General features: G+C 37.5%; 1 pseudogene; it reads right to left on the reverse strand.

Moving 5' to 3' along the window:
* Positions 1–1,339: 1,339 nt before the first annotated feature.
* On the reverse strand, positions 1,340–12,714 carry LOC126499214 (heterogeneous nuclear ribonucleoprotein F-like; annotated as a pseudogene).
* Between the last annotated feature and the right edge of the window lie 846 nt (positions 12,715–13,560).

The following is a 13,560-nucleotide window of genomic DNA, read 5'->3' on the forward strand; positions in this document are numbered from 1 at the left end:
AAGCTTTTGTTTCTAAAGAGTAAAACTATGTTTAGATTGTAAATGTAATTATATCATTAAGAGATTGATAACCAAAACAGTGGTCATAAAATTTATTAGAACAGAAATCTGAGAGAGAAGCCCAGGAGTTCAAACTACAGCATAAAAGCCACTAGACAAGAAGTAAAATCCTGCAAGAACCTAACGTAATAAGGCTTGAGGATGACTTCTAAATTTCCCATTGTGCCCTGTTTTTAAACGTAGAATGAAATAAAGAGCCCAAACATGGTTTCTCCTATACCAAGAATTTACTGAAAATTTATGTAACGTTAACCCCTTTGGTAGTATCAAGTTACTCTATTTTCTCAGGTATTGTTATTCTTTCCAAACCTCTCCAAAAGTGAGTTATTGGAAACACTAACAAAAATAGCCTTTGATTATCCTTATTAGACTCTTAAAATTTGCATTATAGGATTGAATAAAATAAGTACTTTCTGTTTATTTCTCTCCTTCTACTTCTGTGGATGTAATTGAGGTCCTTTCACTTATTAGGCAGGCTTTCCATCACTAAGCTACAAATAAAACTCAAAAATGAACAAGTGGAACGTGATATCTTAGGCTGTACTACTTGTGTCTCTAGGTTACAACTAGAAGCATAAGTTATCAAGCATTTGTCTGAAGTTCACAGAGAAAGACTCATGATGATTTAGTGGTAGTACGTCAATATTTAAGCAATTTGAAAATAAAATTAATCCTTTAGGAAAGGATGTCACTCATTGTGTAGTCTAAGCTTCCCCAGAACTGCTAATCTTCCTGCCTTTACTCTGAGAGCTGAGATCACAGGCATTGCGTCATATTTGATATTTAAATGTAATCTCATTTAATGAAAACACTATTTCTTTATTAAAAGTATATTTACACAATTGCTTTATTCATAATGACTAACTTCTCAATAATAAATAATCCCAGTTGTTTAAAACTTCCACCTGCCTGACCTGGAAGAACCCAATGTATTCCAGCAGAAATAGGGCAGCCTGACAAATTTAATTGGCCAGATCCAGTGCTTCCAGTTGGTTAATGCCAACACCTACTCCATCTACAAAGCTGCAAGACCTTGAAGAGGAGCCAGTGCGGCAGAAACAGATCAAGAAGCATGTCATCACCACTCATGATGGAAATCTGAAGTGTCAGTAATGGTCTGGTATTTATGGTGCTTCAGAATCAGAAGCCTGAGCCGGACTAATGAATCTTGTCAATGAGTATTTTTGTGTAGAGTTGTGTGCATATAGATGCACTGGGATGGAAAGGTGAAAAGAATAAAGGAATGTAGCACACTTGGTGGAGAGATACTGAAGTATGTTCATGCTGAAGTATGTTGATGTCTGAGGCCTAAGCTACCACCAGAGGCCATGTTGCTGTGCATGACCTGTAATGCTGCCAGAGATATGTTCACATCCATGGACATTGATGCTGCAGGGTTCATGTCTAAGTTTCCATAGTCAGTGTTACTGCAGAAGGCTGTATTGATGTCTGTCATCCATGCTGCTCCTGGGGTCATATTAGAATCCATAGTTGTGTTACAACTAGGAGTCATATTGACATCCATGGTGGCCTCTGGTACCATCAAAGGACATGCAGATATTTGTTGTCTGTGCTGCTATCTGAATCCACATTAATATCCATGGGTTAGGCTGCCACAAATCTTGTTGGTGTCTGTGACCCAAGTTGCCCTAACAATGTTGCTATATGTCTCTGTCCTGTGCTGCTACCAAAGGCTATGATGCTGGCCATGGCCCATTCTTTGCAGAGGGCCATGTTGATGTGAACGCTCTATATTGCCAATGGAGACCATGCTGATGTTATTACCATATGCTGACTTGAGAGGCCATGTTTGTTTGTTTGTTTTTATTTATTTATTTATTTATTTATTTATTTATTGGATTTTCGAGACAGGGTTTCTCCATAGCTTTTGGTTCCTGTCCTGGAACTAGCTTGTAGACCAGGCTGGCCTCAAACTCACAGAGATCCGCCTGCCTCTGCCTCCCGAGTGCTGCGATTAAAGGTATGCACCACCACCGCCCAGCAAGAGGCCATGTTTATATACATGCTCCAAACTACTGCCCGGAGCCCTGTCTGGATCCGTGGTCATGCTGCAGTTGGGGGCGATATTGATGTCTTTGGCCCACGTTACCACTGCCAATTATGCAAATGTTCATGATCTGTGCTATCTATCACTTAAAGTGTTGTTGTTGAGTCATCTTGCCATCTGGGATCATTTTAATGTCTGTGGTCCATGCTGCAACTGAGGGCCACTTTAGGATTCAGAATCTTCCTGCAACTAGCAGTCAAGTTGATGTGTATTGCCCATGTTACCACCCAAAACCTGTCCATATCATGGTCTGTCCTAACTCCTGAAGTCATGTTGATGTCCTTGGGCTGGGCTTTCTGCATGAAACCTTGTTGGTGTCTGTAGCCTGTACTGCCACTGGAGACCATGCTGAGGTCCATGACACTCGCTGACATTGGAGGTCAGGTGGATGCCTATGGTTCCTGCTGTCACTAAATACCATGTAGAATTTCATAATCCATGTTCTTACTGACTGTAAATGACAATTGAAGTTTCTTTTGCAGTGGAATTCAGACTGAAGACTCAAAACTGAGAAAGAAGGACAAAGAAGTTTTCTGTGACACCTCCTCCATAAGAGTAATAACCTAAATAGAAGAAGCCATCAACAACAACAACAACAACAACAACAACAAAAAACTCTTAAATATTGTGATAAGGGTGGTGAAGTGTACCTCTGCACAATAGATGTCTACTGGGTGGGGTCGGGTAGGGAAAGACTCATTTTTTTGTTAATGGCTGCCCATTAGGAGTTAGATGATGCTCCAGTGCCTTTATGGAGAGCACAAGTTATACTTCTTTTTGATTTTTTTTATTTCGGGTGAGGCCAGAGTGTGAGTGGAGTGAACTTGGGAGGATTTGGAAGTAAGGGTCATCATAGTTCATGATGTGAAATTCCCAAATAATTGATAATAATATTCTGTAAAAAAAAAAGTTCTACCTCACTTCTTTGGTAGAATGATAAGAAACAAACTCTTTTATGTGAGGCAGTAAGTAAAACTAGTCAGAATAAGGAAAAAAATAAACTCTGGTCCAAAGGAAAAAGTCTTAGAACAATTATATGTAATAAAGGAGCTGAGAGTATAGCTGAAATATATGGAAAAACTTAAGAGCAATGGTGGTAGCTTGAATGGAATTGGCCCCCAAAGTTCAAAGGGGATAGTATAGGTGGGAGGTGTGTCGTTGTTATTCAGTATGCCTTTTTGGCCAAGTTGCATTGGATAAGAAAAGGAAATATTTTCAATGAGCAGAGAGATTGTGGGGGAGAGGGAGGAAAAAAAAAACTACTTTGAGATTTCATTTTACACCGCCCAGACTGGCCATGTTCGAAAAATCTGTGACAGTTCATGCTGTCAGGGATGTGGAGCAAAAGGAAGAAACAGCCAATTATTCTTTATTGGTTGCAAACTTATACAGAAAATATGGAAATGAGTGTGGCCTTTTCTCTGGAAGATGCAAAACGTTCTAGCTCATGATCAAGCTACATAGCTTATGGGCATTACCCAAAAGATGCTTCATCTTACTACACAGACACTTGCTCAGTCCTTTTCATTGCTGCTATGATATTCATCATAACCAGACATTGGAAGAAAACTTGCTGTCTATCAACAGATGAATAAATAAAAATATGTGTTACACTTTCAAAATGGACTATTACTTAGCCAAACAAAACGAAACAAAGAAAGAAATAAAAATAACTCAGGAAATTCCCGAGGAAATAGATGGAACTAGCAAAATAAGACATTCTGAGTGAGGTATCAAACCCAGAAAAGACAAATACAGATAATGATTTGCATTTGTTTATTGTGGTATTAGTCAATGATAAGCCAGCTATAATACATAGAACTGCAGGGGATAGGTACAGAGTAAATGACTTGATCAGGTGATAGAACTTCTTAGGAAAGGAAAATAGAGCATGTACTGATGTGTTGCAGACTATACACATGTGCTCCATTTGTTTATGACGTGGAGTATTTGTTTAAAAATACAAAGATGTGTTGCATTTTTTTCACGTTATATTTGTTTAACTCTGTGGAGCCGTGTTAGTTTGCCTGCCTAAAACACGTGATTTTTCTAATAAAAAGATGAATTGCCAATAGGCAGGGGAAGGGAGTGGCAGGGCTGGCAAGCCGAGAATACATAGGAAAAGAAAAAGAGTAGGAAGAGGAGTAATGAGAACAGGAGGAGAGGAGGATGCTAGGAGTCAGTCACCCAGCCAGACACAGAATAAGAAGGAAAGAAAAAATGTACAGAAATAGAGAAAGGTAAAATTGTAGAAACAAAAGGTAGATATGATAATTTAGGAGAAGTTGGCTAGAAATATGCCAAGCTAAGGCTGAGCATTCATAAGAAAGAATAAGTCTTTGACAGCTGGGTATGGGCTCCCTAAACAGTAAGAGTAAAAAAAACAACCAAATTGTGGATAATGTGTATATGGTATATGAAAAGATCAATTAGGTAGGAGAGGGACTGAGAGAGGGAATATGGGAAAATATCTTAGGGATTTATTGCAGTAAACAGACACCATGACCACAGCCACTCTTCTGTTGTTGTTTTGTTTTTTGAGACAGGGTTTCTCTGTGTAGCTTTGGAGCTGTCCTGACACTTGCACTGTAGACCAGGCCAGCTTTGAGGTAGTCAGAGATCGGCCTGACTCTGAATCCTAAGTGTTAGGATTAAAGGTATGAGCCACCACTACCCTGCAAGTTTTATGTTTTGTTTGTTTGTTTTTGTTGATGTTGTCCTTTTATTTTCATCATTTATGTACTTGGGGCAGTGGTCTCTCTACATAGCCTGGGAAATCAGTACTTAGATCAGACCTGCCTCTAATTTGTAGAGATCTACCTACCTTTCTCCTCTGAGTAAGAGAAATATAGGTGTGCAAGGGGCTTTCTTTTATTTCTGTAACTCCTGGAAAGTTTTTTTTTTCTCTGACTCTTTTAAATTTCTTGTCCTGTTACTTTATCGTACATTATGCTTAATTTCAAATTTGTTTGTTGTTGCTAGGTGTTCCCATGTGTGCCTGTTTGTGTGTGGGGGGGGGTCACAGTTCAAACATTTTAGTAACTGTGCTTAGCATACAATACACATCAACTCTTATAAAGGAAAACAATGGGGTTGGCTTATTATTATCATGGCTGGAAGGACAACAGCATGAAGGCAGACTTAGAAGTAGAAAGATAGCTGAGAGTTCTACATCAGCATTCACTGGAAGCAGATTCAGCAGCCAGGCCTGGCTTGAGTCTGAGATTGGGAAGCCCATCCTCACAATGACATAATGTTTCAAACAATGCCACAGCTATTCTAAGACCACACCTAATAGTACCTCTCCCAGATGGCTAAGCATTTAAATACACGAGTCTCTGGGGGACATTTCTATTCAAACCAACACAGAAAGACTGCAAAAATGAAGGGACATTTGAGGGATAATATGAAAACCTAATGCAGTAGAAGCTTCCTAAAATATATAAATTATAAGACAAGTTAAATAAAATTACCAAATAACAAAAAAGACGCAGAACCCCAACTGGATATTTATTGTTATCAAAATAAAGCTTCTGGTCCCAGGATTGAGTTACATTTAATTGAGTTGTTGGCTAAAGGAATGTCATGGGAACCTCCTAACAACCCCAGTGATTGCCTAGCTCCAAATTGGCTGACTATCCCCATATCTCTAATTAAAATGAATCCATTCTACAGCTTTGACTCTTCTTGGTGAAAATCTATCCCACCATCCTGGTTCACCTTCACTAGTGGCCTTTCAGGGCATTTCTGAGGAGACTCTGAACCATGTTGTATAACTTAGTCGGTCTCCATGACCCTTTCGTGCCTTCACAATACATACCATATGGACTAATTTTATGCATTTGCAAAACAGCTGCAGGCTCAAAATGTAGACTTAACACCCATAGACCAAGTCTCCTGTGCCTTCAACCTGAGGAACTATTTTCCTATTGTCTCAGAAAAGTACAGGTGTCACTGCAATGGTGCCGAGTTCATTAATCATAACCAATTCTACTGCCTCAGCTGAGCAGCACACACAGACATTTAGACTAAATGTTATATCAATGGTCCATAGCCCAGTTCCAGTAGAGTTATTATCCCCTGTGGAATTCCATGACAGAAAACACCATTGTCTTCATTTCTCTCATGGGCTTTTGTCATCTAAGATTACAAGAGAACAGACCATTAAAATTTGACGCTAATGCTCCACAACTTCCCCCACCCTAAGTTCCAAAGGCTTCAACTGCCCTTCCACAGAAATAATTTAAGAAAAATATGCCACATAGTCAGGGTGTCTCAACATCCATATCCTTCAGTAATAAGTTCGGTTCTAGTTTCTTTGCTGTTGCTCTGGTTAAAAACCCTGTAGTCCAAAGCCACCTAGGTTTAGAAAGTGTTTGTTTTGTCTTACGGGTTACAGTCCATCACTTAAGAAATTTAAGGTAAGACTTGAAGGCACTGGGTTCAAGACAAATCTGCTTATTTATTTCACACATCATTAACTCTGATTGAGAAACTTATTCACAGCCAAGAAATTAAACATTTTAGCTGTTTGGGCACATTCCTACTTGGCTAACTTTCTTATAAATCCTGGCCAGATCCAGCTTCCCAAGGAATAATTCAACCACAAAGTGAGATAGACAGTCCTACATCAAATAATGATTAAGACAATGTCCCAAAAACAATCTCCCCAGGCCAATATGATCTGGACAATGATTCAATTAAGACTCCCATTTTAGTGTTTATAGGCTGAGTCAAGTTGGCAGAATAAGCTAACTGAAGTGAACATTTACCGTAACCAGTAAGCCCAATGTGTTTAATGTAAAGTACTTAGACTTGTAATATGGATCAGTCCATAAAAATATTTCAAAATTGTAATGGATAGTTGTCTGGTAGGGATCTGATACCACTGTCACCATCTGAAAATTATAATATAAAATTTACTTCCCTGGTAGAATTTTTGGGGTCCCTTATGTTTACTAACTTACCATCAGTAAATAGTGAAAGTTTGAGTTCTTCCTTTCTAATTTGTATCACGTCGATTGTCTTGTTGTCTCATTGCTCTAGCTAGAACTTGGAGTACTATAGTGAATTTTAGATATGGAGAGAATATACAGCCTTGTCTTGTTCCTGATTTTAGTATAATCACTTTGAGTTTCTCTTCATTTGATGTTGGTTGACTTGCTGTATATTGCTTTTATTATGTTTAACATGTTCCTGTATTCCTGATCATTCTAAGACCTTTATCATGAAAGAGGGTTGGAGTTTGTCAAAGGCATTTTCAGCATCTAGTGAGGTGATTGTGCGTTTTTTTTTCCTTTACTATGTATATATGGTAAATCACCTTGATGGATTTTCAGAAGAAAAAATAATGACATCTTGAGATTTGCAGGCAAATGAATGGATCTAGAAAACATCATATTGAGTGAGGTAACTCAGACCCAGAAAAACAAAAATCAAATGTATTCACTCATAAGTGGCTTTTAGACATAAAGCAAAGAAAAACCAGTTCACAATCCCAGAGAACCTAGACAATAATGGGGACCATAATAGTGAGATACATGGATCTAATCTGCATGGGAAGTAGAAAAAGATTAGGATTTCATAAGTTGAACTGTCCATTCTGGGATGATGCCTACTTGTTCATTGTGGATTGTATTTCTGATGTGTTCTTGAGTTCAGTTTGCCAGTATTTTATTGAGTATTTCTGCATCAATGTACATGAGGGAGATTGGCCTGTAATTCTTTTTCTTAGTTGTGTCTTTGTGTTATTTGGGTATCGGGGTAACTATAGCCTTGTAAGGAATTTAGCAGTGTTCTTTCTTTTTCTATTTTTTAGAACAATTTGAGGAGCATCTGTATTAGCTCTTCTTTGAAATTCTGGTGGAATTTTGTGCTGAAACAATCTGGCCCTGAGCTTTTTTTGGTTGGGAAGTTTGTGATGACGGTTTCTATTTCCTTATGAGGTATAGGTCTAATTTTTTTTTATCTTGTCTTGAATGTGGTTCTTATTTAAAGAATTGTCAATTTTGTAGAATACAGGTTTTTGAAGTATGATCTGATGATTCTCTAAATTTCCTCCGTGTCTGTTGTTAAGTCATCTTTTCATTTCTGATTTTGTTAATTTGGATATTCTTTCTCTGCCTTTTGCTTAGTTTGGATAAAGGTTTGTCAATCTTGTTTATTTTGTCAAAGAACCAACTTTTTGTCTCATTGATCCTTTGTATGGTTTTCTTTTTTTCTATTTTATTGATTTCAGACCTCAATTTGATTATTTTCCACCATCCTGGGTGAGTTTGTTTCTTTTTTTGTAGAACTTTCAAGAGTTCTGCTAATTCACTACTGTAGGATTTTTCCAGCTTCTTTATGTAGGCATTTAATGCTATGAAATATCTTCTTAGCACTACTTTCATTGTGTCCCATATGTTTGGCTATATGGCACAGTGATTTATTTTAGGAAGCCTTTAATTTCTTTCTCATTTTTTTCGTTAACCCAGGGGTGACTAAGTTGAACATTGTTCAATTTTCGTGTGTTTGTGGGACTTCTGAAATTAGTATTTTTGTTGAATTTAACTTTAATCCATGGGTACCCTATAAAATACATGGGGTTCTTCCATTTTTTGAATTTTTTTGATGTTTTCTTTGTTACCTTATATGTGATAATTTTTTAAAAGGTTCTATGAGGTGTTAATAAGAAGCTATATTCTTCGATGTTTTGGTGGAATGTTCTATATATGTCTGGTAAGTCCATATAAGTTATAACATCTATTATTTCTTTTATTTCTCTGTTAAGTTTCTGTCTGATTGATCTTCTATTGGGAGACAGTGAGGTCTTGAAGTCTCCTTTTATTAGTGTGTGAGGTCTGATGTGTAATTAAAGCTTTAGTAATGTTTCTTTCGCAAATGTGGGTACCCTTGTATTTGGGCCATAGATGTTCAGAAGTGAGACTACCTCTTTATGGGTTTTTCCTGTGATGATATGAAATGTCCCTTTTTCATATCTTTTGATTGACTTTAGTTTGAAGTCTTTAAGGAATTTAGACTTAATTCTTTATGAAGTATTGGTTCTTTCCTTTTTTTCTCCATCACCAATAGGTATTTTGGTAATCCCTGCTTTTGGTTCTTTTTAAACCACAAACTTTATTCTTTTCTTCACTCAAGAATTCTCAGACTCTAATTCCTAGAATATATGTACCCAGAAGAGCTTATTATGCCTATTTCTTTATGAAGCCCTAGAGTTTCATCAAATCTCAGTAGAAAAATACATAATTTATTGTCAAAAAAGCAATATCTAGCAAACAGTGCAAATATTGTTTTTCAGTTGGAATTTTAGCAGAGATAGTTTAACTCCATATATATTTCAGTAGTGTTTAAAAGCAATGCATAAATCATATAAAAGTTAAAAGTCTCTCTGAAAAAAAAGCATTTCCCTTATTTGTTTTTTTGCACATGGTCAATCCACCTAGTCAATAATTCATTATTATTTAAATCTTAAATGTAAAAAACTTTGCTCAATAGAAAATATAACTTCACTGAAAGACTCCCCTAAATGTTAAGCTTTGGTTGTTATTTGTAAATTTGTGTTTGCTTAAAAAAAGGGCTTATGTTTATTTTTTTGTGTATGATTTGGGGTCATCATATACTCATGTCCATCATGGGTATACTTGATATCCAAGAAGGCCATGAAGGTTTTTCTTGTGGGTGATGGGAACAGAACTTGGGTCCTAACTGATGAACCATCCTTACAGCGCTGCCTTTAAATAATTTAAGTTAACTATAGGATCTACTCCTTAAAAATGTATAATACCATGCGCACTGCTATAGAGTAGATAAGATCACCTTTGCAGAAAAGAAAAGTTGAAAAAACCTTTTAAAACATAAAAAGCTGTGCGATTTTAGAGAACAATGATAAATAAAGACCGGGAGTGGACAAAGAGGTCATGTAGATGACTAGTACACTAGTAATAAAAAAAATTAAAAAAACAATAGTTACAATCTGTTGGATGGTTGTCACTATAAAACAAAACTCATTTATGAAAAATAAGTATTCAAGTAAAACCAGGATGACTTTTAAAACTGAGGAAAAATGTCTGGTTTTTGTACATCTTCCATTTGTGATAAAAGAATATTATACCACAAGATAATATGATCCATATGCAGCAGGTGATTAAGAAGCAAATAAATTACCAACAGATTTCTAATTATAATACACTCTTAGTCTTTCATGATAAACAACAGATGTGTGTTTACAAAAATACATTATAGTGGAATCAGGTCAATAGAGTCTAAATGAACAAGGTTTAATTTATCTGTACTCTCTTTTGAATTTTAGGGGAGAGCCCATTTAAAAGAGACACCATATAATGGAGCCTGAGTTCAAAGGAGATTAATTTAAATGGGCCACATAATATTATTTTCATTAATTGTCTGAATAGAAAGGGAGGTATTTCAGAATGCAAACACACAGGGAAAGTAAAAGAACAATATATTAGAGCAGAGGAATGAAGGAATATTCCAGAATAACAGAGAACTCAATGCAACTATCCATTTATTTTATGTTTATTTGTATTTGTTTTTGTGTGTGTGTGTGTGTGTGTATTTTCAGACATGAATATTTCATTATAGATTCATGGCCATAAGAGGACAATTTTTAGGAGTTGGTTCTTTCCTTCCACCATGAGAGTGCCAAAGATATTACCTGACTCTTTTATTTCATTGGCCTGTCTATTTGTAAATATGGTTAGTAAGTGGACGGAGTTCTATTTGAATTTATCTACAAAAAATCAGAGATATTTATTCGTCATATTATCTTAAGTTCAAAGTGTTGTTAAGTGAGAAGTCACATTTACTTTTATGAAAAATTATTTAAATTGGTTAAGAAAACTTTACATTCAGCAAAATGCATCAAAAGGAAATCAGTACAACAAAAGCTTTAAGTCAAGGCCTCACCAATTCCAGTTGTATTAGTATTGTGTCTCAACACTCAAAGCTAAATTTTCAAAATCTTAGGCTTAACATGCAGGTTTGAAATGAATCTATAAAGTAGAATGAACATGGGAAATGATTCTCTTTGAACTGGGATTTAGCCCCTTTGAGTTCTGACAAAAATTATGTATAGCCAGTGTATTCACTATGGTGTGCTTGAAGAGCCACCTGTCACACTTAAAACTACTTAATTCACATAATATCACTCTTGAGTATACTACCGAAAAATGTTCATTGAGAAAAGCAGAAGCAAATAGTTTTAGTTTATTTAATATTCCCCGCTAGAAGAAAAGTTTGCGTGAGCAACACTGAAGAGGTATTTTTTGCAATCCGGATTTCACAAACTCACCTTGCAAAACGGATCCCCCAGCTTCCTTTAGAGTTAGAGACTGTTCTCGATTGTTCATTGGTTGCCTGTGAAATTTTTGGCCAAAATAACTCAAAAATTCCTACAATACTAATTATATCCACCCACCCAAGCTGTTCTGACTGCTGTAGCTGGTCCCACCGCAGACACTCAGACGCTCACAGTGGCAGCTGACCCTCCCCATGCCTTGCTGCACCTGGCAACTACAAGTCCTGTTGCTAGCCGCAGCTGTTGAATTTAGGAAGAATTCTATATTTCTGTGTTGCATGTTTCCCCTGTCTTTGACGTGGCTGCCACTGATTTTCTATGGATGACAAAGTCAACTTCTCCTGTCACTCTTACATCAGGGCCAATCTCAATATGAACTCTCACAGGGTTCAAGGGGGAGAAGTTGTACATCTCGTTCTTTTTTGTTCTTCGTTTGGTTTACTTTTTGCTATTTTTGTTTTTTTTTTTTTTTTTTTCGAGACATGGTTTCTCTACAGCTTTGGTGCCTGTCCTGGAACCAGCTCTCGTAGACCAGGCTGGCCTCGAACTCACAGAGATCCACCTGCCTCTGCCTCCCAAGTGCTGGGATTAAAGGCGTGCACCACCACTTTCTGGAGTAAAATGTTCTTAGTCGCTTTGTAGGGCAGCCCTCTCATGTGGACGCAGTGGCCGGTGGTGCTCTGCACTGTGAACTCGCTGTCTCCGTATCTGTGGTCATACATTCCTGAAAGACAGTAGCTGAAGTCTCTTTCAAACAACAGATCAGTGGTGAAGCCATAGCCACCATGGAGGCCACTGTATTCTTCACTATAGGCACAGGACCTCGTGTTCTCTAGACCTGCCTTTTTCACAGTGGCAGTGTACTTTGGGGTTATGCCATGCTGGTTGTAGTGCCCAGGCCTTTGCACAGACATGGACAGAGGTGGACCACAGTATGACCTAACTTCCTCCTGACTGCTCTTGAACACTGTAATTTACCTGTGCCCTATCCACTCCTGGGGCATCCCTTTCCCAGCTAACTCCAGTGAGGCAGACGAGAGCCTCCTCCAAATATAAGGCGATTCTATTTGGCACATTTTTCAACCCTGAGAAGAACTGAATTATTTCTTCCTTTGTGCAGACAAATGAAAGCCTCATAAAGCCTCACAAAACCATCATCGGCACTGTCAGCGTTGTTTGGACCACTGTGCATCAACTCTCAATCCTTGTTGCTTCTATGTGGCTTGAGCACCTCAATATACTAGTGTACAAGACTTTCCCTGTCTTTTTTTCAGAGCTAATTTTATATCATATTCTGTAAACTCAAGTTAACAAAAACCTCATCACTATACCTTCCTTCATTAGTGTAATAAAATGAACACCTGGGACCCCATCATGAATTGTACATTTGGATAGGAAGTGCTATATATACATCCTCAACTAAGCCTGAGCAGGGTAGGCCACAGAGTTTGACCACATAGTCTTCACCTCCCTTAGTCCCACCATCATGGATCATGGACATTTAAAAGGGCTGGTGTCACACAAGTTTGGGCAACATTTTTGTAGCTTACGGCTCCACCACAGATGCCTTTGGTATGAAAACTTTATGGATGGAACGTAACAAATTTTCCATGAAGGAAGGCAGAAGTAACTTGGAATTTTAATAACTTGATTTTTGAACCCCAACTCTATCTGACACTTTAAAAATGCAGCTGTACTCGTAATGGAATCTGGAAACAGCCTAGATGTCCATAATCCACATTTACTTTTAAAATGGAATTCAAGTGAGAGAATTAAGTTTAACACAAAAGTAGACTGTAAATTATTTGATAAGATTTTTTTAATGTACATTTACATAAGAAAGTGTTACTGAGCTGTTTAAAAAAAAAACCATGAAATTTGCAGGCAAATGGATGGAACAAGATAAATACAGAAACCCACAGTTAAACATTATGTGGAAAGAGTCGAAATTGGAATTCTCCATCAGGTCCCTTCCCTGAGAGCTTAGGAATCCCAACGAAGAGGGAGAGGCAAGAGTATAGGCATCAGAGCAATAGCGGACACCAGGGGGACATGACCTGCTGGATCTGCTAAGCAGGGTTCACTTCACGTGGGCTTACAGAAGCTGAAGCAG

This window comes from Alexandromys fortis, unplaced genomic scaffold, assembly GCF_014885135.2.
Source record: "Alexandromys fortis isolate MF-2015 unplaced genomic scaffold, M_Fortis_MF-2015_v1.1 scaffold_15, whole genome shotgun sequence".
NCBI classification, from domain to species: domain Eukaryota; kingdom Metazoa; phylum Chordata; class Mammalia; order Rodentia; family Cricetidae; genus Alexandromys; species Alexandromys fortis.